This window comes from Pongo abelii, chromosome 1 (assembly GCF_028885655.2).
Source record: "Pongo abelii isolate AG06213 chromosome 1, NHGRI_mPonAbe1-v2.0_pri, whole genome shotgun sequence".
NCBI lineage: Eukaryota > Metazoa > Chordata > Mammalia > Primates > Hominidae > Pongo > Pongo abelii.
Window position 1 is genome coordinate 85625071 of NC_071985.2, and position 23708 is coordinate 85648778.

Genomic DNA, 23708 nt, shown 5'->3' on the forward strand with positions numbered 1-23708 from the left:
CATTCATATCTAACCCCTTCACTTAGAGATGAGACAGCCAAGACCCCCAATGTGTAAGCAACTTACCAAGTCACCACAACACTCTCCACAACACTCCCCTCTGGTGTTCCTTCTGTCATATACATTGCTTCCATGAAACTAAGGAATGGACTTAAGTTTAGGATAAGGATTACCAAAATCACACCCATACACTTTTTAGGAACACATCTACATAAAAGTGAAAGATAGCAGTACATCTTACCTGAAGATACAGCAGTAGTTGTAGCATCCTACATCCCAGTTATGTAAAACCGGGAATGAGAAACAGGAACACACACACACAGGGCACACACACAAACGACACTCTATGCTGCTCAACGTCAAGCATGGGCTTGCTATTTCGCTTGTATACCTCGTTATGCATGACGTCCTTACAAGGGAGAGCTGCTGCTGAAATTGGGTGTGAGGTCGACATTCAAGTCTCATTCTCCATATAAAATCCTGGTGGACTGTTGCCACTGTTTTCTCTGTGGGCAGATAACCTCTATTTTCAAGTTCCTTCTGCGGATAATGGTCTCGACTCACCATCATCTGACTCTCAATCACACCTCTCTGTTCAACTCCCTTGAGATCTCCAGCTCCATATTCACTGCATGCCCCACCAATTCTGTGTTCAACAAGATTTCTAAATCTATGCCATGTTCTAAATCAGCCCTCCACATGCCTGCCAATCTGTGACTTCTCTCTCTTGCTTTGATTTTATAAGCAATTGTGACAGTATAGGTTAACAAAGAAATCTTAGTTACATGGTGCTTTATAATTTACAAAGCATTTTACACCCATCTCACTAGAGATTCATAACCTCCCTGGAGGTGGACAGGGCCTGGATAACAAGTGTAACTAGTGCCCCCATTACAGATAAGAAATTGTTCTGAGCGAGGTACCCCCTCATTACCTATCAACTCAACATAGAACAGTCCAGTAATTGTTCCCCTGCATCATAATGCTGCTCCACATGGGCTCAGATGTTTCCATTCCACCTTGGAAATGAAAAGGGAAAAGCATGCATTTCTTGAACATTCATCATGTGCCCAGTCCTGTGTTTGATGCCTGTTCTTGCAACGGGGATAACTTCAGCACGTTTACCATGAGCAGCTTCCTCTAGCACAGCAATGAAATACATGCACATGTGTCTTCTGCAGATAGTACACACCCCTTTGCTCTTCTTATTCCTATTTGTCTGAACACATTATAGCAATAAGTCCACCAATGTAAACCCCTAAACATAAGATGTGTGGATCTGCCCATAGGACTATGAGAGCGATCGCCTACATTTACAGTTCTTTCAACATGTGTGTAGTACAGCACCTATCTGTGAATATCAAAGTTGTACTGCCAGGTTCCCCAGTTGCTCCTCTCTCTTTTTTACTAAGTACTCCTGGAAAAAGCCATTTGTTGAATATCTGAATGAATGAATGAATGAATGAATGAATGTCATAAGCACTATTTATTCAAAGGATGTTATACAGAAGAGGTGAAACTATATATTGACATTTATTTCATTAATTACAGAAAGGAAGGGGGTTCTTGTTTAAGAAAGGACTCCCCATGAACATTGGATGTAAAGAAAAAGTTTACAACCCAAAACGCTAAAAGCTTCTCAGCTAGACATACATTATTAGCTGCCAAGATGCCCAAGTCAGGATGGTAGCCTTGGCAACTAAGAAGAACATAAGTAAGAAATCTTAATAGATTGTGGTTCTACTGAGCAAGAAAGTGAAGCAACCACAGAAAAGAATCAGAGAAAGGAACTGGTTCTAGTGGTCTCTAAACCAAGCCAAAAGAAATGTTCAGGACACTTTTATTTAAATGCACTGGTTCTCAATGCCTGACTACCCTCCTCAAAGACTACAGTGAGATTCCTTGCCTGACACTGTCCCCTAACCCCAACCTCCCCAGACAACTCTATAAATAGCAAAGCCACTAAAGCAAATGCTAAACCCAACACTGAGTGGGGCTGATGAGGAGAGAAGTTTGCAGGGAAAACTGAGTTTCTCACTACTCCTTACTCAGAAACATTAGAACTGCCCTGGGATTGGGGGAAGGGTATCCCCAGGGAATGACCCCAAAAAGTGACAGCCAAGTTTGAGATATCACAGACCATGACTAGGAGTTTTCACTAAGGGAGGAGGGGAATGGAAAAAGGTGGGTAAAATTCTTCTTTCACTCTTCCCCAGGAAGAGGTTTAAATTACACATACTCACACTGGAAGGGGTTGGGGAAGGAGTGAGGAGTGTGCCCAGAAAGATGTCCATTCCATTCTTTCCCTTGCCTCCAGTTCTACAAACTCTTTCATTGATGTCAAATTAATTAGGTAATTTCCATTTTTAGCTTCCTGGTTTTATTTATTTTATTACTATTATTATTACTAGCAGTAGTAGTAGATGGAAGAGTCCTTTTCTAGTATTTTGGTTCATCTGATGGGAGGAAAACTGGACAAAAGGTCAACATGAACAGACAGAAAATTAGTTTAACTTTTAAAAGAGGGGGAAAAAGAAAAGAGGAGATTTTGCAGATGAGAAGAGACAGGCCAAACTGTGGATGGAGATAAAAGGAAGGTACTGGAACCTGAGCCCTTGATTAGTTAAAGAAGCAGCTGCCCCCTCACCTCCGCCTCTCCCACTGGAAGGTTGTGTCCAGCCAGCTTCCTAGTCTGATTATCACTTGCCTTCACACGGTCCTCAGGTGTCCTCTCTTGCACACCTCCCATTCTACCTCACCCCCATCTACTCCATGATACCCCTCTTACTCTTCACACACCAAAAAACAAAATCTTAACTCAGAAAACAGAGAGCTATTCAAGAACTTCTCCCCATTCAATAACATGCTGATCCAAACCAGAAACCTTTCTCTCTGAGCACTTAACTGGAGTGATCCAATAGATCTAAGAGATCTAAGAGGCTTTTCCATCCTGTCTTCTAATTCTCGACACATCACATAAGAACATACATAAGATGAACAAACTAGTATCCTTCAAGCAGACAATACTACTTTTAGATCTCTCTCTGTCTCTCTCTCTTTCTCTCTCTCTCTCTCTCCCTCCTTCCTAGAGACTGAGTCTGACTATGCTGTGCAGGCTGGACTAGAACTCCTGTGCTCAAGTGATCCTCCCACCTCAACCTCCCTAGTAGCTGGGATTTATAGGCATGCACCGTACTGCACTTGGCTTTTGGAAATAATTTATTAAGATATTCACTCTAAAAATATAAGTAAATCCAAAGTAGATTTAGGTGAATTATTTGTGATTCCTTTCCTCCTTCCCCTCTCCCTCCCTTCCTTCCTTCAACTAGCATTTGTTGGGCATTAAATATATATACCAGGCACTGGTCTAGACATGCAAACACGAATAAAGCATGGCTCACTAGGACCTTACCATCTTCAAGGGAGAGCTTGCAATCTTGGAGAAAACTGGATTCATCTTTCAGGACTTTCTTTGAGAACATATTGTGGGTTAAGCGCTATGCTATACTTAAGTTATCTTCAAGGGCCTGATCAAGAGCTGCCCTAAAGCATCTTCGTTTTCTCCCAAAGGTAAGCAATTTGAGGACAAGTTCCTATCTTACATTTCTCACTCTGCCTGCCATAGAAGTACCTGGCAAATGGTTTTTAAATAGAAAGAAGGAAGAGGAGAAAGGAGGAAGAAAAGGAAATAAGGTAAACATTATTTCTAATAAGTGTAGTAATGAGTATCTAAAAATTAACAGCCCTGGATAAAACCAGTTGTGGTAGTTATTTGCTTTTTACACTCTTTATTTTACATGTGTGTCTCAGGGACTGTCCCTCCTGGCCTTCTTTGGAATCATGTTTCTTCTGTAAGCCAGTCACAACAATCACAATGGTGACCACAACTCCAGCTGCCCATGAAAAATGGAGCAGTGTCTCCCAGCTAAGGCTGCCAGGTCAAGTCAGGAGTAGACTAAAAGAGGGGCCCCACTCCCCTCTCACCCTGTGACCTGAGGGTCAGAGAGGCTGGGTTAGTTAGCCCAGGAATGGGACCCTCTTCCCTAAAAAAGAATGGAGCAAAAAAGCAAATCTACAAGACAATAGCCTCTCTCCTCTCAGAAAACTCTCACATGCCCTATTATTCTTTTTTTTTTTTCCCTCCTCTCTTGGCTTAAAGATCCAAACCCCAAATTCCAAAAGGCGAAGCTGGCTGCAACGAGAGTGTAGTTTAAGCAATCTATACTTCATTTCACAAAAGAATGTTCACACTTCTTTCATGTAGCAATTATCCAGCTAGAGTACAATATAACTATTAATATATGTTTATTCCCAGTAAATCATACCTTCCTCAAGGACAGGGACTTTTGATTCATCCCTCTTTTTATTTCAGAGTCAAGAGTAGCAAGTACTCAATAAATGTTAATGAATTAATTTTTCCTCTTTTGAATAAGCAGATAAAACAGTGTTTCAATTCAAAAATATATTAACTGAATATGTACTATGGGCTGAGCATACAAATCCTGTTCATTATTTTCAAGAAATTCTGAGTCTAACAAGAGAATTACATAGTAAACCAATAATTATGATAAAATCTGATGAGTGCTGTGGATGAGTTATGCATAAAGGGCTATGGTAAAACATGAAATATAATTTTTTATCATGTTGTTGAGGGCAATGCCTATCATATCACTAGCATCTTCTTACTAGAAATTATGAGGCCGGGCACAGTGGCTCACACTTGTAATCCCAGCACTTTGGGTGGCCAAGGCAGACAGATCACCTGAGGTCAGGAGCTCCAGACCAACCTGACCAATATGATGAAACCCCATCTCTACTAAAAATACAAAAATTAGCTGGGTGTGGTGGCATGTGCCTGTAATCCCAGCTACTCGGGAGGCTGAGGCAGGAGAATTGCTTGAAGCCGGGAAGCAGAAGTTGCAGTGAGCTGAGATCGCGTCACTGCACTCCAGCCTGGGGAACAAGAGCGAAACTCCATCTCAAAAAAAAAAGAAATTATGAAAGAAATTTTGCATGGGGTCCAGTACTAGGAAAAAAATCTGCTTCTCCTTAAATAACTGATTAGTTTCCAATTCTAAATGCTTGGCAATTTGAAACTGATCCTTTTTCCCTTTTTTGCTTTTGCTACTAGGAAGCACAGAATCAAATCTGTAGCCAACCTTTCCAGGATATGGACTGAACAAGGTCCTAGACTAGTTTGACCCAAAGAGACAGTAGCTACTTCCTTACTAGCAAAAGGCCTGAGAAGTTCACAATAAGAAAGGATCTTATGGATACCATTTTACATACTAACATTCCCTTGTATGTTATTTTATTGCCCTACCTGAATTTTTTTCTTCTAATTTCCTCATTTATTTAGTAATGGTATCTCTCACATCTTTTGGTAAGCTTCTTGCATGCCTTTTTGAAATGAAATAAGCAATAAACAAATAAATAAGATACACAACAGGTTCTGTGGATAAATAATTTTTTCCCTGAGTACACAATCATCCCCAAGATATGGAAAATTTACACAGCCATAAAGAAAGTAACACAACAAAATGTAAACACAAGAAAACTGAAAATAGACGTTGAACTAGGATAGTATGATTAAAGGTAAATTAGTAGATTTATGATTTTCTTTTGTAAAATTTTCTTTATTAAGGTCTTCTTGGTAATAATGATGCTATTATTATATTTTTAATATCAACAGTATTGTTTTCTAAACAGTAAGTTTTAACATGAAATGCTTTGAACTTTTTCTTCCCCTTCAAAGACCTGGGGTGATATGAACAGCTTCACCTTCACCCTGGTCCTGCATACTAGGCTGTTCTCTGGGCCACCACTGCAACTTGGAAGGTAGATCTTCCTTCCTCAAAACTGAAAACACCCATTAATCACAAAAGGGGGCTGGGTGCGGTGGCTCATGCCTGTAATCCCACCACTTTCGGAGGCTGAGGCAGGCGGATCACAAGGTCAGGAGTTTGAGACCAGCCTGGCCAATATGGTAAAATCCCGTCTCTACTAAAAATACAAAAATTAGCCAGGCGTGGTGGCCCGTGCCTGTAATCCCAGCTACTCGGGAGGCTGAGACAGAAGAATCACTTGAACCTGAGAGGCAGAGGTTGCAGTGAGCCAAGATTGCGCCACTGCACTCCAGCCTGGGTGACAGAGTGAGACTCCATCTCAAAAAAAAAAAAAAAAAAATGGCGGTTGGGGAGCTGCTGGATATGCCTTTCCAATAACAGAGGCTCTGTAACTGGACAGATGAGACTTTTGGGTCTCACCAAGGAAGCATCCATCTGTACCACATAGAATCACTGGAAGGCCCAGGGCCTAGAGTGTGGCTGCACCAGGGAGGTGGTGTGATAGCACAATGGGTGCAGGAAGGGTGTGCAAAGGCAGGACCCTGTGCCCTGCTTTATGCTTCTGTCAAAATGCTGGACTTCTGAGAAGGAACTAGGGAAGGTGACATATATGACAGGGGTGGTCAAGCTTTAGACCCCCTGCAAAAATAAGTCATGCTTGTTGCCTGAAAGAAGTGAGGTGGATTCTAGAGCCAGGTATGGTGGCTCATACCTATAATCCCAGCACTTTGGGAGGTCGAGGAGGGTGGATCACCTGAGGTCAGGAGTTCCAGGCCAGCCTGGCCAACATGGTGAAACCCCGTCTCTACTAAAAACACAAAAAAATTAGCCAAGTGTGTTGGTGTGCGCCTGTAATCCCAGCTACTTGGGAGGCTGAGGCAGGAGAATCGTTTGAACCCAGGAGACAGAGGTTGCAGTGAGCCAAGATTGCATCATTGCACTCTAGCCTGGGCAACCAGAGCAAAACTCCATCTCAAAAAACAAACTTGGCTGGGAATGGTGGCTCAACGCCTGTAATCCCAGCACTTTGGGAGGCCGAGGCAGGTGGATCACTTGAGGTCAGGAGTTCAAGACCAGCCTGGCCAACATGGTGAAACCTCTGTCTCTACTAAAAATACAAAAATTAGCCGGGAGTGGTGGCGCGCGCCTGTAATCCCAGCTACTTGGGAGGCTAAGGCACAAGAATTGCTTGAGCCTGGGAGGCGGAGGTTGCAGTGAGCCAAGATCATGCCACTGCACTCCAGCCTGAGCAACAGAGTGAGATTCCATCTCAAAAAAAAAAAAAAAAAAAAAGGTCAGGTAGATTCTAAAAATAGAATAGGCAGAGGCCTAATGAAAATCAGGAAATAAGCTCAAGGCGAGTTTTGAACTTATCCTCTTTACTTGTTTTGCAGCCAGCCACAGCCATGAGATAATTAACTTTCTGTACCTGAGAAACAGGATCAGAAATGAGTAGAGCCAGACAATATGTTATTTGGACAACCAAGTAAGATTCCACTGGATTTCCTTGGAAGAATCACAATTTGACGGGCTGTCACTCAATGGGAATGAATATTTTTATAGAAAAATCTACACTTAGTAAAACTTACCAAGTAAAATCTCCAAGTCAGCCTCTCTCTTATTAGCTCTGTGACTTTAGGAAGATTCACTAAACTCTCTATGCCTCAGTTTCCTCATCTTAAAAATCAGAGTAATAAGCGCTGTATCTAACACATTTTTTTTAATATACATTAACTCCTATTACATATGAAAAAGAGAATTCTGGGCTCTACAGGAAAGTATGAAACATCACTTCGGCTGACATTTTCTGTTCAGTTTCATTCCAGGATGATCCACCACTACTGGGGCCCAGAGCACTCTTTCCTTCAAATCACTTGGAGGACACAAGTATAAAGTAACAGCTTAACCATCTATATTGCATGTTTCCCTTCTTCGGCTGACAGCCAGGACAGACAGACTGTGCTGTCTGTGTGTTGCAAGAGTCAGAGAAGCCTCCAGGGCTGGTCTGTCCCAGTAACTGGGCTGAACAAGCTCCTAGACCAGTTTGATCCAAAGAGACAGGCAGCTATTTCCTTACCAGCAGAAGGACTGGGCAGGCCACAGTGAGAAAGCCATCACACGGAATATCATCAACCTTAAGGAGACCGGCGGTCTAATGACACAAGGCCTCCAAGAGCATTAAGTTAACCCAGTATCTTCTACCAGCAGGGAGGGAGAGGAAGGGGAGGGTATGAAAGTGAAAGATGACGCTAACCATGAAAATTTAATTTGTTAAAAAAATGGAAGACAATGCACAAATTGTCTACATGTACTTATTGAATATATAATAAACGTAGGGCATAAACATATATGTGCACTATGATAAAAATTAATTCCAGCTTCTAGAAAGCATTGCTGTTTGTCTCCCTGCTAGCAAGAACCCTGGAGCACAGAGGTAAATTTCACACTTCCTCTCAGTACTCCTTCAAGGCAGAAGCAGACCATGTAGCTTAAGCTGCCCAGGTGAGCAAATGTCACAGAATGCCTATTCAGCGGGTGGTAAATTTCAGCCATCCCACGGAAATGCCAAGTGGTCTCAGGTCACAAGTTTGGCAAATAGCAATGGGGGCGGGGAGGGCGGGGAGGGGTGGGTAGGCCCCAGTAGAGGGGAAGAAGAGAACAAAAGAGAGCGAAAGGAGAAAGGCAGAAAGGAAATGAAGGAGGTTACGGTGCTTGAGGAAAGGCAGGAAGGCCAAGTATGCAAGGACTCAAACATACAACATTTCTGAGGCATCTAAGTAAAAAAACTAGAACACCTTGATTCAAAGAAAGCATGCTTCTGCATGTATCACCAGGGCAGCAATGAACTTTGGTCAAGAATGACCTTTACAGCCACACTCCTGGCTCTGGGGAACACATGCCTGGCTCCTGTCATGGGCTTTGGGAGTGATGGACCTGCACATGTCACATTGATTCTGACCATGATTCAGGCCCCTGGAAGCTCCTTGAGGGTAAGGGCCACAACTCACACATATCTGTATTTTTCAGTCTCTTTCATAACACTTCAGGCATGGGAGAAGTTTCGCAAATATTTGCTAAAGCAATAACTAGACCAAAATGGAATAAAGACTCTTCAGTCCCATCATGCCCTCCAGGAGGTCTAAAACAAAAATGTTGAACGGTATTTCTCAAATGAAAAAGTAAATCCAACGAGGATAGAGGTTCATTTTTAACTTTTTCACTATACAACCTGTAGAAGATAAAGAGTTTTCACCAACATCTCCAGAACATAGGGCATTCAAAAATATTTTATGAAACTTACTTAAAAAATAATTAAGCTTCCATAACCTCTACTTACAAAGGGCAACATGCAGGAGGTGACATTATAGGTGAGAAGATATACTCCAGTGGGATCTTGACAACACAAACAATCTTTGCATACTTATACCCAAATGGAAGCCACTGGAGAGATGCTTCTCTCCCCTAGGAAGTCACCAAAACATCTCTGCTTGAAACACCTAGAGAGGAGTCAATAGAATAAATGAGTAGGAGGGTGGGGGTGTCCAAATCAGGAGCAGAAGGAAGCAGTTATTTCCATTTTTTATTATCACCATTGCTGATATTATTATTGCTATGCTTATATTTTAGCTGCAACATCTGTAACAGTCAGAAACAACATGTGAACTCTCAACCTACATAATAACCCTTTCGTCCTCTCCCCAAGAGTTACTAGGATGAGAAATTCATCCTGTGAAATTAATAATGGGCTTGATTCTCCAGCTGGTGGATCAGAGACTAGGCTGGTGGAAATTTATAGAGGGAATTAATTTATAGATTTTCGAAGTAATGAGGGAATTCAACCTTCCTGACTTCTAGCTCTCCCACATTCATTCAATAGAAAGTTTCTGGACCGTCTACTGCAGGACCTGATGGTTTCCTGTGAAGCTGTAACAGATCAATAATAAGAAAGCACTAGAATCCATTTAAGAATAATAATCACACATCAAGAACATCTTTCCTAGTGTAATTTTCTAAGAAGAAAAATAAAGTAATATGGCTTAGGCATGTGTATGATGACAGCCCCTTCCTGCCTGGGCTCCAGCAGGCTAGGTGGGGGAGGGGAAGCAACTATGCGTGCACGGGCAGGAGGGGGCAAACTACCAAAATCAATTCTCTATTTTCTGAAGACTGGTAAAAATAAGGCAGCTTGAAGCCCCTTTACACATTCCTCTGAGACAAGACAGCCGCCATATAAGAAACTAGCTATGTTTGAAGACCCCAAACCTTCTTCAAGTGTTAAAGAAATCAGACTGAGCTTAAGGAAAACAAATGTCAGTGCTGTTTAAAGTACATCAAGGTTCTTTGGGTTAAAAATCTCCCTAGGGGAAGATGACGCACTCCCTGTAAGAGCTGAGAGATAGAAAAGACGGGAGGGTTTCTGCAGTAACTCCAGATTATATTATTTAATTCATTTCATTACCATAAAGCAACAACTTGAACATTTATCGAATACAGCTGAGACAACACATGGCCAACTAAGAAAGGAGTTGCAAATTAATACGCGTGCGTGTTAGCACATACACACACTCACCCACGTGCTCACACGCGGCCTTCTGAATTTCACTTCTGCATGCAAAACCACCACCACCGAGGTCTGTACAGCACCGGCACTTTGCATATTGAAAACGCGGCTCCAGCGGGCCCCACGGAACAGATCCTTCCCAGGAACAGACCCTGGGCCCGGATCCCTGGGAACAGACCGCAGGCACCCCTCTGCCTCAGAGGCTCTGAATGTGACTCCAAGCCCACATTGAGAGGTGTTTAATAAAGGAAGTATGGCTCCCAAGAGGATGTCTTCCCCCTGGGGAGCGGCGGCCCTCTCTTTACCACCCTTTGGGAGAAGAGTTAAGTCAGCCGGGACAGAAGAGGTGGCGGGGGAGCCTCGGGCCGCAGCCGGGAGCAGAGCGCTGCGGCTGACCACTGCAACCCGGGCCAGGCAAGGGAAATGATGAAAACACAGCAAGCCCCGCTTGGGGGACACTTGGCTTCGCGGTCCGCGCGCTGGCGGCCGGTGACGTGCGGCCTGCGCTGGGAACTCAAGGCCAGACTCCGCGGGGGGCCGCTTCTTGGGCCGCACGCCCGAACGGGTGAGGGAGCCGGTGCAAGGCGCAGGGTGCAGAGAAGACCGGGTGCGATGCGGCACGGGCGCGACGCGGCGCCGCGCCGGCGGACCCGGGCGCTCCCAAGCGTCCTCTATGCTACGCGCATCAGCCCTGCGGTGAAGTCAACAGGATTTGCGAGGGGGTTCGCGGCCACCCCTAGTCCTCTCCTCTAATCTAATTGTGCAGCGTCTTGCAGCAAGACTCAGGCGACAATCTAAGACGGTCCAGCTCCCAGCATCATCATTATCCTGTCTGAAAAGGGCATCTCGTCTTAGCACAAGGCCATGTGGCTCGCCACCGGGCTTCTCCACTGTTTCTTGGTTCCATAAGTTTTATTTTGTGATGCATCCCCTTAAACTCCTTCCAGACGACTTCAATTTCTCTTTTCTACGTGGTCTGAACGAACATGCTCTCTAATCTCTTGGGTTTTATTGTTGCTGGGTTTTGTTTTTTCTTTTTTCCCATTCTTCCTTAATTGGCCTCAGGATAAAGCTGCTTTAATTTATTCCTCACACGATGTGGTTACTTCTTGGGCCTCTATACTTGGTGCTGCGCGCAGCATCACCACCCACCCGCACCCACCCGGACATTTCCTTCCCAACAGGTTAGGGATTACAGGCACCCTAGTAAGGAGGATGCACAAAGGAAAGTGTGCTTGTGTTACCCGCTCTTTGTTTTTAAATATTTATTAATGTAAGCAGGGTGCATTGGCCCTAGAGCCTCTGCATGCAAATTCTACAGAAAGGAATTAACGTCTACACCCTCATATCCATAGAGTGCCTTTCAGAATGGATGTAGGCAGGGCTCATCATTAGACCCTCTGGGAGTCTTTCTTTGTTAGGGACAAAAGACAAATGCAAAGTTTCAATTCTATTAACAATGGTAATTATAAGGAGGATTCTCTCACAGTGACAACACTTGAGGTCTCAGATCACCTAACGCCCTCAGGAAAAACGACTGACTCTCTCTGCCCTACCAGCACAGGCCACTAGGTAAATTTATTCCTCTGACCTACTGGCAGATTCAACCTGTCTCAAAGCAAGACAAATATATACTTTTTCTCATACTTACTGACCACACTTTCTTAGGGAAACTCAAACATCTTTCTAAATATCCTCACTGTAAGTTTGCAAACGCCCCACAGACAGGTGGGAAACAAATTATTTCAGTATTTCAGCTGAGGCAAACGTTGAACAAGTAACTCCACCATTGCAAGGTGAAGGCCAGACTCCTTTCCTAAATTCCTGGGCTCTACCATATGAACTCAAGAAGGTATTCTGCACTTCCAATACTGCAATCAGAAATCTATTCCAAGACAAGTTTCCAGTCTAAAATCCAATAGCTGCAAATACATAGCATGGAAACAACATATGCACTCCATCACAAAGTCCACAAGGTGGATTAAACTGGGATTGGCCTCCAACTGGCCTTATAAATGGGATCCTGAATGCTTCAATAATTTTTTTTTTTTTAGTCTCACTCTGTTGCCCAGGCTGGAGTGTAAAGGCGCAATCTCGGCTCACTGCAACCTCTGCCTCCCGGGTTCAAGCAATTCTCCTGCCTCAGCCTCCCAAGTAGCTGGGGTTATAGGTGCCCACCACCACACCCAGCTAATTTTTGTATTTTTAGTAGAGGCATTTCGCCATGTTGGCCAGGCTGGTCTTGAACTCCTGACCTCAGGTGATCCGCCCATCTCGGCCTCCCAAAGTGCTGGGATTATAGGTGTGAGCCACCACACCCAGCAATAAAAATTTTTTTAATTCCACTATTTTTTCCCTCTCAGTTTGCCTTCTCCAATTCAACTTGACTGATGGAGGGTAACGTTAACACCACCATAACCAGTTTTACATGACCGTCTAGGAAAGATATAAGGATTCATAGGATAAATTAGAACTGCCATAACAATGAAAAAGAATTTTCTTTTATAAATGTTCCACCTGCTTTGCGTCCTAGGAATCTAGAGTCTAAACTTTGGCAGGGATCATGTTGGGGCTCACAACCCATAGAATATGGAGTCAGATCAGAGGCTCTCTAGAGTCACCCATTCCATGGATGTGGAAACCTGAGACTAAGAGGTTAAATGGCGTTCTCAAAATAATATGCTACCACAGAGGTAGTCAGTGTGAGGCTGCAGAGGGTCCAGCAAACTTCTGTCATACCATGGAGTGCTCTGTACTTGTTCCATTGCATTACAGCTAAAGAAAACAAGGAACTGCTTCGGCCCACTCAGTCTATTCTAGGGAACACTTAAGATTTTGTTAAGGAGGAATAAAGAACCTAAAATGAAGAGCTATGGAAAGAAAGAAGCAAAAACCACAGAGAAGGAAGTGGGGGAACCACCCCATCCCGGCTTCCAGCAGTGACCTCAATAGGGTAAGGTGGACGTTGTCTTCCAGAAAAAGATGTCTCAAATATGCTTTAATCTGGAACACGGCTATCCATCAGGAAACAATTTCAATCGCTACAGAACTACCAGCTCAAGTCTGAGTGGGGAACAACCATGTATCTTCCTCAGAATGTAAAAACTATGCCAAAAAAGGAACAAAACAGGGATTTATGCCAGAACAACTATTCTAGACTGTGCTGTCCAATATGGGAGATACTACTCATGTGTAGCTATTGAGCACTTGAAGTATGGCAAGTCAAAATCAAGATATGCTATAAACGCTGGGCACGGTGGCTCACGCCTGTAATCCCAGCACTTTGGGAAGCCAAAGTGGGTGGATCACCTGAGGTCAGGAGTTCAAGATCAGCCTGGCCGGCATGGTGAAACCCCATCTCTACTAAAAATTAGCAGGGTGTGGTGGCAGAAGCCTGTAATCCCAGCTACTTGGGAGGCTGAGGCAGGAGAATCCCTTGAACCCGGGAGGCAGAGGTTGCAGTGAGCCGAGATCACGCCACTGCACTCCAGCCTGGATGACAGAGAGAGACTCTGTCTTAAAAAAAAAAAAAAAGATGTGCTGTAAATGTAAAATACACAATGGATTTCAAAGCCTCAGCATAGACACACAAAAAAAGAATGTAAAATATCTCATTAATTTTTATGTTGATTACATATTGAAATATTTTCAATGTATTTAAGTTAAATAAGATGTATTATTAAAATTCATTTCACTTGTTTCTTTTTACTTTTTTTTAAATGGAGCTACTAAAAAATTTAAATCATTAAATTTAACATTACCATTTCAAAGCCTTAGCACAAAAAAAGAATGCAAAATATCTCAATAATTTTTATATTGATTACATGTTGAAAGATTTTTAGATATATTTGGGTTAAATAAGAAGTATTAAAATTTATTTCACCTGCTTCTTCTTACTTTTCAAAAATGAGGCTACTAGAAAATGTAAATCATTAAATTTAAAATTACAGGTGTTCACTAAAAAGCACTGTTCTATGAGATTCCCTCCACAGAACTCTAGAAGTAGGGGAGGAGGGTGTGAAAGTGTGGAGATACCTTTTGCTGCATTTTGCCCAAGACTTTTATTTCTCTCACACTGACAACCATTTAACATAAAAGCAGGGTCAGGAAGCATGTTAGTGAACCTCTAAAACTCCCGGACAGAGGTAGTAGAAAACTCAACCTGAACCGACAAGGCCAAACTGATGAGAGAGGTGGTCAACACTCTGTCATGTGGTTTCAGAAAAATAACAGTAGTGGCCATTAGTTGAGCATACTCATTGAACTATGTGCTTTACATTATTGTCTTTTTTTAGCCCACCAAGCCTACATCATACATATTATTATCTTCACCACAGAAATGAGAACACTGAAGCTCTGTTAAATCCAATAGCTCACTAATGTTAACACAAGCTAGGATGGTTTCACTCAAAGTCCATGCTCCCTCTGTCACACTAGATTACTATTCAGAAAATTCTCCAATCTTTTTCAAAAGTGCCTTCCTCTCCAGGAACCTGACATCTGAAATTCCAGCATTGGAGAATCATTCCTTTGTCTTACCTTTTTTCCTCTTTAAAATGCAAATAGTTCTAACAGAGATTTCACATAAATCCTGATCATGCATACTTCAAGTCAAATAAATTTATCAAAAACTTTTTTTTCTTAGTGTATTGACCAAACATGACAATAAACACAGTAGAGTCCTAAACACAGAGAGGAGACATCATTGAATGGAGAAAGAGATTGAAAGAATGAAAAGCTGAGAGTCCTGAAGACAAAACTTAGTGCCATTTACACTATGACTTAAGAATACACCAGGCTGGGCGTGGTAGCTCAGGCTGGGGGCGGTGCCTCACACCTGGAACTCCAGCACTTTGGGAGACCAAGGCCGGTGGATCACTTGAGGTCAGGAGTTGGAGACCAGCCTGGTCAACATGGTGAAACGCCATCTCTACTAAAAATACAAAAATCAGCTGGGTGTGGTAGCCCATGCCTGTAATCCCAGCTACTCAGGAGGCTGAGGCAGGAGAATCACTTGAACCCGGGAAGCAGAGATTGTGGTGAGCCAAGATCACACCCCTGCACTCCTGCCTGGGACACACCATCTTAAAAATATATATATATATAAAATATATATATATATTATTAAAAATATATATAATATATATAATATATAATATATAAATATATAATATATTATATATAAATATATAATATATAATATATAAATATATAATATATAATATATAAATATATAATATATAATATATATTAAATATGTAATATATATTATATATAAATATATAATATAATATATATTAAATATATTATATATAATATATATAAAATATGTACAGATTTTTGTATATCAAATATACCTCAATAAAGCTGTTTTAAAAAAAATGTGCCTACTGCAGCCACTCTGTAACAGTTTGGCAGTTTCTCAAAATCTAAACATAGAGTTATCACGAGCCAGCAATTCCACTCCTTATGCAGAGAAATGAAAACACATATTCATACATAAAAACCTGTAAGCAAATGTTCACAGCAGTATTATTCATAATAGTCAAAAATTGAAACAACCTAAGTGACCATCAACTGAATAATGAATAAGCAAAATGTGGTATATCCATACAGTGGAATAGTATTTGGCCATAAAGAAAAATGAAGTACTGATAGATGCTACGGTATGGATGACCCTCGAAAACGTGCTAAACAGAAGAAATGAGTCAAAAAACATCAAATATTTTATGATTCAATTTATGTGAAATGTCCAGAATAGGCAAAAACCACGAAGACAGAAAGTAGGTTAGTGGTTACCAGGGGCTAGGTGAAGGCGGAAATATGGACTGATTGGTAAAAAGTACTGGGTTTTTTTGGGGGGCAGGGGGGCTGATAAAAATGTTCTAAAATTAGATTGTGATAATCGGTTCACAACTTTGTAAATACACTAAAAACCACCTAACTGTATATTATTTAAATGTGTGAATTTCAGTGTTAGAAATATATTTCAAGAAAGCTATAAAAATAATAAAGAATAAATCTGCTATGAATCAAGGCGGTCCTTATGACAAAGATAACATATTTCCTAAATAAGGAACGTATTAGTAAGGCAAGAAAAGGTCAGGTTGTCTTCTATCAAAAAGTGGGTGAAGGATATGAATAGACACTTCTCAAAAGAAGACATTTATGTGGCCAACAAACATATACGAAGAAAAGCTCATCATTACTGGTCATTAGAGAAACGCAAATCAAAACCACAATGAGACACCATCTCTCGCCAGTTAGAATGGCAATCATTAAAAAGTCAGGAAACAACAGATGCTGGAGAGGATGTGGAGAAATAGGAATTCTTTTACACTGTTGGTGACAGTGTAAATTATTCAACCCTTGTGGAAGACAGTGTGGCAATTCCTCAAGGATCTAGAACCAGAAATACCATTTGACCCAGCAATCCCATCACTGTGTACATACACAAAGGATTATAAATCATTCTACTATAAAGACACATGCACACATATGTTTACTGCAGCACTATTCACAATAGCAAAGACTTGGAACCAACCGAAATGCCCATCAATGATAGACTGGATAAAGAAAATGTGGCACATATACACCATGGAATACTATGGAGCCATAAAAAGGATGAGTTCATGTTCTTTGCAGGGACACGGATGAAGCTGGAAACCATCATTCTCGGCAAACTAACACAGGAACAGAAAATCAAACACCGCATGTTCTCACTCATAAATGGGAGATGGACAATGAGAGCACATGGACACAGGGAGGGGAACATCGCATACTGGGGCCTGTCAGGGGGTGGGGGACAAGGGGAGGGAGAGCATTAGGAGAAATACCTAATGTAGATGATGGGTTGATGGGTACAGAAAACCACCATGGCATGTGTATACCTGTGTAACAAACCTGCAAGTTCTGCACATGTATCCCAGAACTTAAAGTATAATTTAAAAAAAGAAAGAAAAAGAAAAGGTCAGGTTGCCCTAAACTCACTTGTGCTGCTTTTCCTGCTTTGGAACTTTGCAAGCTGAATGGATAGGCTTATGTATCTTCAGAGAGAAAAATGAAATGTTTTTAACTGTGATTACACAATGCCTCCAGTTGCTGACGCTAAGAAAACACCATCCTTAATATGCAATCCCAGTTTTTCAAGTGGTTGTTGTCCAGTTTGTAGTTTAAAAGTTTTTAAAGTAGCTTAAAAACTTTTCCTCTGTTCTTACCCATTCTCTTTTCCCCCTCTTCTTCCAATCTAGTCCCAGACTTTTGGCCAGATATAGCTAATTCTTACTTTAAGAGAATAGCAAGGGAAACAGGGCCAGGCATGGTGGCTTCCGGCTGTAAACCCAGCACTGGGAGGCAGAGGCAGGCGGCTCACTTGAGATCAGGAGGTTGAGACCAGCCTGGCCAATATGGCGAAACCTCGTCTCTAGTAAAACACAAAATTTAGCTGGTGAATGCCTGTAATCCTAGCTACTCAGGAGGCTGAGGCAGGAGAATCACTTGAACCCAGGGATAGAGGTTTCAGTGGGCCGAGATCACGCCACTGCACTCCAACCTGGGAGACAGAGTGAGACTCCGACAAAAAAAAAAAATGCAAGGAAAAAAAGAAAGCAAATCTTAAATTCAGCAATTTTTGTCTCTTTTCAGCATAAAATCAGAGTCTTGGAATTGGCTTTGTCTTTAGGGACCATCTGGTATAAGCCTCTCTATTTCATATAAGAAAACAAGTCCAGAAATAATAACAGCTAGCAGCTATTGACTGTTTACTCTATGCCAGGCACTGTAATTTACATCTATCACCTTATTTAACCTCACAGCGACCCTCTAAGATAAGTACCATTATGACCTGCATTTTATAAATAAGGAAAATGAGGCACAGAGAGGTTTTTTAACTTGAATAAGGCCAGACAGTTAAGAAGTAAAAGATCTAGGATAAAAACTCAGAGAGTCTGGCTTTAAAGACCAGGTCCTTAACCACTACTATTATAGTTTATCATAAAATTATTTAAGCAACTTTTCTATGGTCTTATAGCTACTTAGTAGAAGGTCCAGAACTAGCACAGAGTATGAGGTATACCCACCCCAATACCTACTTAATGACAAAAGTTTCAGTAGAAGGTGCAGTTGAAACTACAACCTAAACCAAAAAGGATGAATTTTCCACCCATTGCAATCTTGATTTCCACCAATAATTGAGAGATTGAAAGAGAGCTGTCAGAGGTAAAAAGACCTTCGGGTAAGACACTATTGACCATATTCTGCCATCACGGGGGGGATAGGTGTTATAATCTTATGACAGTCTATTCCTGCACCTTTTTTCCCCTCTGGGGATCACTCTGCTAAGTTCCGAGAAGTGCTATCTTTGAGATGCAGATGGGGCAAAGATACAACCACAGAACTTTCCTCATGAGTGACGATTGATTACCCCATTACTTAATTAAAGACCAGTAGACGTACATTTTTTTAGCCTGAAAGAGTGAAATGCAGTGATATCCTGTGAAATAAGATATGAATCCTGAGATAATTTATTATAGAAAATACAGCACCTTAATTATTTACATAACCCACAGGAACTCAAAGCACTTCACAAACAACTCATGAATTCTCTACTTATTTATCAATTACTGCATTCCTTAAATCTTACCACACCGTTGCAGGTAAAGGGCAATGGAACCAAAATTATTATATTCCTCCGAATCAGGTTAATATGGCAATGAAAATGAATGGGTGCTTCTAGGGTCATAAGAGAATGAATAAGAGCTGTTTGCAGCTGGACCTAAGACACTGTCTCTATCATGTGGTGCTTTGGTAAACTTTTTTTTTAAAGGAAAAGCAATAAAAAGAATATTTAGATTCACTTCACCAAGTTCAAACATAATATCATCCATCTAAAAGAGATTTGAAACCAAATTGAAGAATAAGCTTTCCTAAGATATGCATATGACACAAAAGAAGTCAGGGTCATGCTTTACAAATGAAAATGTCTTCCAATTTAAATTATGTGCAACATCTAGGTTTTGGTTTATTTGCTTGTTTGGGGGTATTTTTATAATTTTGCCAACAACCACAACAAAAAGTTCATGGATGTCAACAGAATGCAGGGGCAAAACCATGTGAATAGGTCTGGCACCAGCAGTGAACTAATCACACAGGCAGGTAATGCCCCCTTCTCAGCCAACAGTGCAGCCTACTGTACAGAACCCACCCACACCCGGCCCAGCTCAATGCCCCACAGCTCTTAGTTCACAAGGTTCTATGTTTCCCTGCTTATAAATCCCCTTCCAGATCCTTCAGTATAACCTAAATCTCTCTCATGTCCAATCCTCACAGACACTCCTATTGTTAGAAAAAATGACACCAAAATTTCCCAAATTCTCATTCTGGCAGCTTTGACCAAACTGCTCTTTGCACTTCTCAAAAGCCAGAATTGTTCTAATTCTAGTAGTAGACTAAAAATGGAATACACAAAAGTGACTAAAAAGAAAGGTCATTTCTCATTACAAGTTCTTCTTATATTATGTCTGTCAGAGTTATATTGTTGTAAGTCTACAGCTTATATCCACATTATAATAAATAAATAATATAGGGTCTAACCACATTACTTCTGCCTTAACACACTGTACCTGAAAGATAGCATCAGGTAAAACTGACTTGTAAGTTCCTTTCATTTGATCCCCTTTTCTTTCCTCTGCATCTTTACCAGGAGGGAGAAAAAAAAAATGAACCAAATTCTTGAATTTTCTCATCAGCAAGAAAAGTTTTTGCATTTGCTGGCTATCGATGACCTTCTACAAAAATGACTCCTACCACTTCAACCCCAAAAGGAATCTGATCAGAGGCTGCTCTAAATGGTTTAAAGTTATTTTACTCCTATTTTGCTCGAGGCCTAATACCATCAGAATTCTCTTCCTGCAATCTATAGCTTCCTTCCATAACCCACCGCCCCTCCACCTATATATGCAAACATACACACACACATATACATAGACACACAAATTATTCTCTAACGCTTTAAAGGGGAGAGGAGAAGAGGAGAAGTCCCATAATGTAATTGCTATATTAAAAAGAAGTGGCAGGCCAGAATAATAAGGGAGGGTGTCAAAAGTGAAATACAGTAGTAGAATTAAAAAAACACACACACACTACAGTTCTGTGATGGGGGTGTTAATTGAACACAGGGAGAAAAGGAAAGAGAGAGAACAAAAGGGTGTTAAGGAGCAAAAAATAAATTTTTTTAACCTCCTCCAAAGATTTGATTTGTGTTAACTTTGATGCAGACAATGCACAGAGGAAAACTGGCTGGAAAGTGCCATATATAGCTATTATGTTCTAAAATTAAAAACTATTCACAACAATTGCAGCTATTCATTGCTATCTATAAATATTCTCCTTAGTAAATGGCATTCAATATTTTTCGTGTTTTCCTAATTTTTAAACTTGCATGATTTTGACACAGGAATAAAAAACATCAGGAAATATTTAAAAATATATTCAAGATTTTTTTAAAGAAATGTAATATGCTTGACTTTTTCTCCTTTTCTTCTATCCCACCAACCCCATTACCACCACATATACACACATGCAAAACTTAGCCTATTACTAATATGCCAGAAGACAAGGAATGGATCTTAAAAATCCAAAAGAAAATGTTATATTAAATGATCCAAAACTCTAATTGTCTCTGTATTCCTAGAATGAGCCAGCAGATAAAAGCCACATGTGAAATATACATTGCTATAGGTCTTGACAGGGTTTTTTAGCTGCTCTTAGAGAATTGCCACCCGAGCATTTTACTGGCACTTCTTCTTAGCATTTATTTTTTTAAAAGCGAAAAGGTATCAAAATAAAAACTACCCACATTCTGAAGCAAGAAGACACATGGGTTCTTTTTGTTTTGTTTTGTTTTTTAAATATCCCCACAGTAATTTCTGACTTAAACACCCATCAATCAATTGTAATTCAGACGGCACTGCCTAATTTGGGGTGTTACGTGCATGTGTGTATGTATTTTTAAAGTTCCAAAAGGTTGGTAATACATCTTAGCCAGTTTTTGTACCTATTTCTAAGTCTTCCAACTATAAAATCATTAACAAATGCAAAAAAGCAAAAATAACAAATCAATGTAATTACCAAGTTCCTCTCGAGTCCTGCCTAGGTGAGCCAAATGTATGAACTTCGTGTTAGAATACGAACAAACAAAGCCCACCCTAAATCAAGTAACCTCTATTATTATTATAAGCATTATAATGCTTGAGATGGAAACTCAAAAATACTCATTTGATGCAAAGAGGCTTGAAAGTAACAATAGAAAAAGTCCCCAAACAATAAAGGAATGTATGTGAACTGATCACTCAAGCGATGTTTTCACCAGCTCTGTATCAAGAAAAAGAGGGGGTAAAAAAAAAGGCTCCTGCAACTTTACAGACACTTTGTTGCTCCGACACATCAACTGCATGGAAGATACGCTGGCAAAAAGATTGAAGGTTCCAGGGTCTTGAGTAGCCAAGTAATCGTGCTTTAGAATCAAAGGGTTCTTTTTAGCACACCACAGTTGACTCCTACCTTTAACACAACACTCAACATTCCAGGAGAGGTTTTTGCCTTCCCTTCAATCCTTCCAACACACAAGTTGAAGACTAAGAGGGAGGTAAGCCTTTTTTTTCCCCTACTTTCACCCAGGGGTGCCCTCTTAATCCAAAATTTGTGTGTGTGTGTCTGTGTGTGTGTGTGTGTCCCTTAACACGGGGCAATGACTCTTATCACTTTCAATTACATTATTTGTAAACTGTTTTTTAAAATATGTTATTCTAGAGACAGCACAAAAAAACCTTAATTTAGATTTTTTTAAGTCTCTAAACATTAAATGTATTGACACAAAATTTAAAAAACAAAACTTTTAGAATGTTACTTTGACCAATACGACTACTTTACTTCCTATCACTATACTTGAGCCAACATGAACAAGGAGCGAACTCTTTAACCCACACCTAAACCGGATCTCTATTCACACCCACCCACTTTGATCTACTGCCTCAGTAGGTTTTAATTAGGAAACTAGAATTAAGCACTTTGGCCACAATGTACATTTAAGTGCCCTGACAGGCTTCCTTTCAATAAAAATCTGATAAAATATCTTCAAAAATAGACTCTCTTTAGTCCATATTATCACATATGCTTTTATATTTTGAGTCTACATTTCATGAAACAAGATCAGCAGGAACTCATACTCGGTTAGAAACAAATCTCAACAAACCAAATACTCAAAGTAAATAAGCATCAGAGATCAAAGAAGAAAAAAGAGAGAAGATAAAAAAATATATATAAATATATATATATATATACACACTTAAGTTTCCTACTCTGGGCTAATAGAAAAAAGAAACTAAAAAGTGTGACAAACTGGAAAAAAGCTCTTTTGATATTTGAATGCACAGTCCATAAATCTTTTAAAAGGTGTCTCACAGCTAAAATAATGCAATTAACAGGTTTGCAATAAGGTTAAGCTTTGGCAAGGCAACCTGGAAGACTTAGAGGTCCGAACATCACTTCTCAGGTGCTTTGTCTAGAATGTTATGCACAACACAAATAACATTCAACAAAGGAGCTGAGTACTAATTTTACACGCATTTCAAGACCCAAGTAATTACATATTCAATCAACAGTCACATCTTGAAACTTTTTTTTTTAAAAGAAAAACACAGAGAGCTCTCAGAAAGCCACCCTGTGTGCCCTCTCCCCCCGCCCCTTTTTTATGTGTAACTATCAATGTATATCAACCAAGCATGCAATCATATTTATTGTCACTTTCATTCATGTCATGCCCTTGCTTATATGGTTTAGATATGAATTATTGACTGTTACACTCCTTGTTGTAAAAAATAAATAAATAAATAGGATGTCAGGTACTTTGCACTGCTCTAAAGCGAGCGGGTAAGTCAGAGCCCAGTAGAAGCTCCCGCTTTATGTAACCACCCCTTGTCCTTCATCTTTATTCCCTGGTTTCAGATTGCCTTCTCAAATCTTTCTTCTTACAAGGGAGAGCTTTACCCACTTTGGAAAATTAAGGATTAAAATAAACAAACAAGGGGATGTTGCTAAATGTCCTTCCCAGAGCATCTGTTGTTTAAGAACACCTCTGATTGATGACTGCTATTTTTTAATTGTTGCTTTAAAATTTAAATGCCCTCCTGGGATGTGTTATAAGTGTGTTAGTCCATGATACGAGGTCTAGAAAGTAGAAAAACAACAGAGTGAATGATCTCATGGCGTTATACTCTCCTAAACCCAACGATTCTCCCTGCAAT

The 23708-nt window shown here is 40.5% G+C and overlaps 1 protein-coding gene across 5 annotated transcripts in view; it reads right to left on the reverse strand.

Annotated features, from left to right (window-relative positions):
- PBX1 (PBX homeobox 1) overlaps positions 1–23708 on the reverse strand; it is a 292065-nt gene that overhangs the window by 263572 nt on the left and 4785 nt on the right. The window contains exon 1 of one of the 5 annotated variants that reach the window (XM_054526234.2): positions 10417–10581. The exons of the other annotated variants lie outside the window; for them this stretch is intronic. The gene's annotated coding sequence lies outside the window, so the exon portion shown is untranslated. Of the gene's footprint in view, positions 1–10416; positions 10582–23708 lie in introns of those variants that run through there. 5 annotated transcript variants of the gene reach the window in all.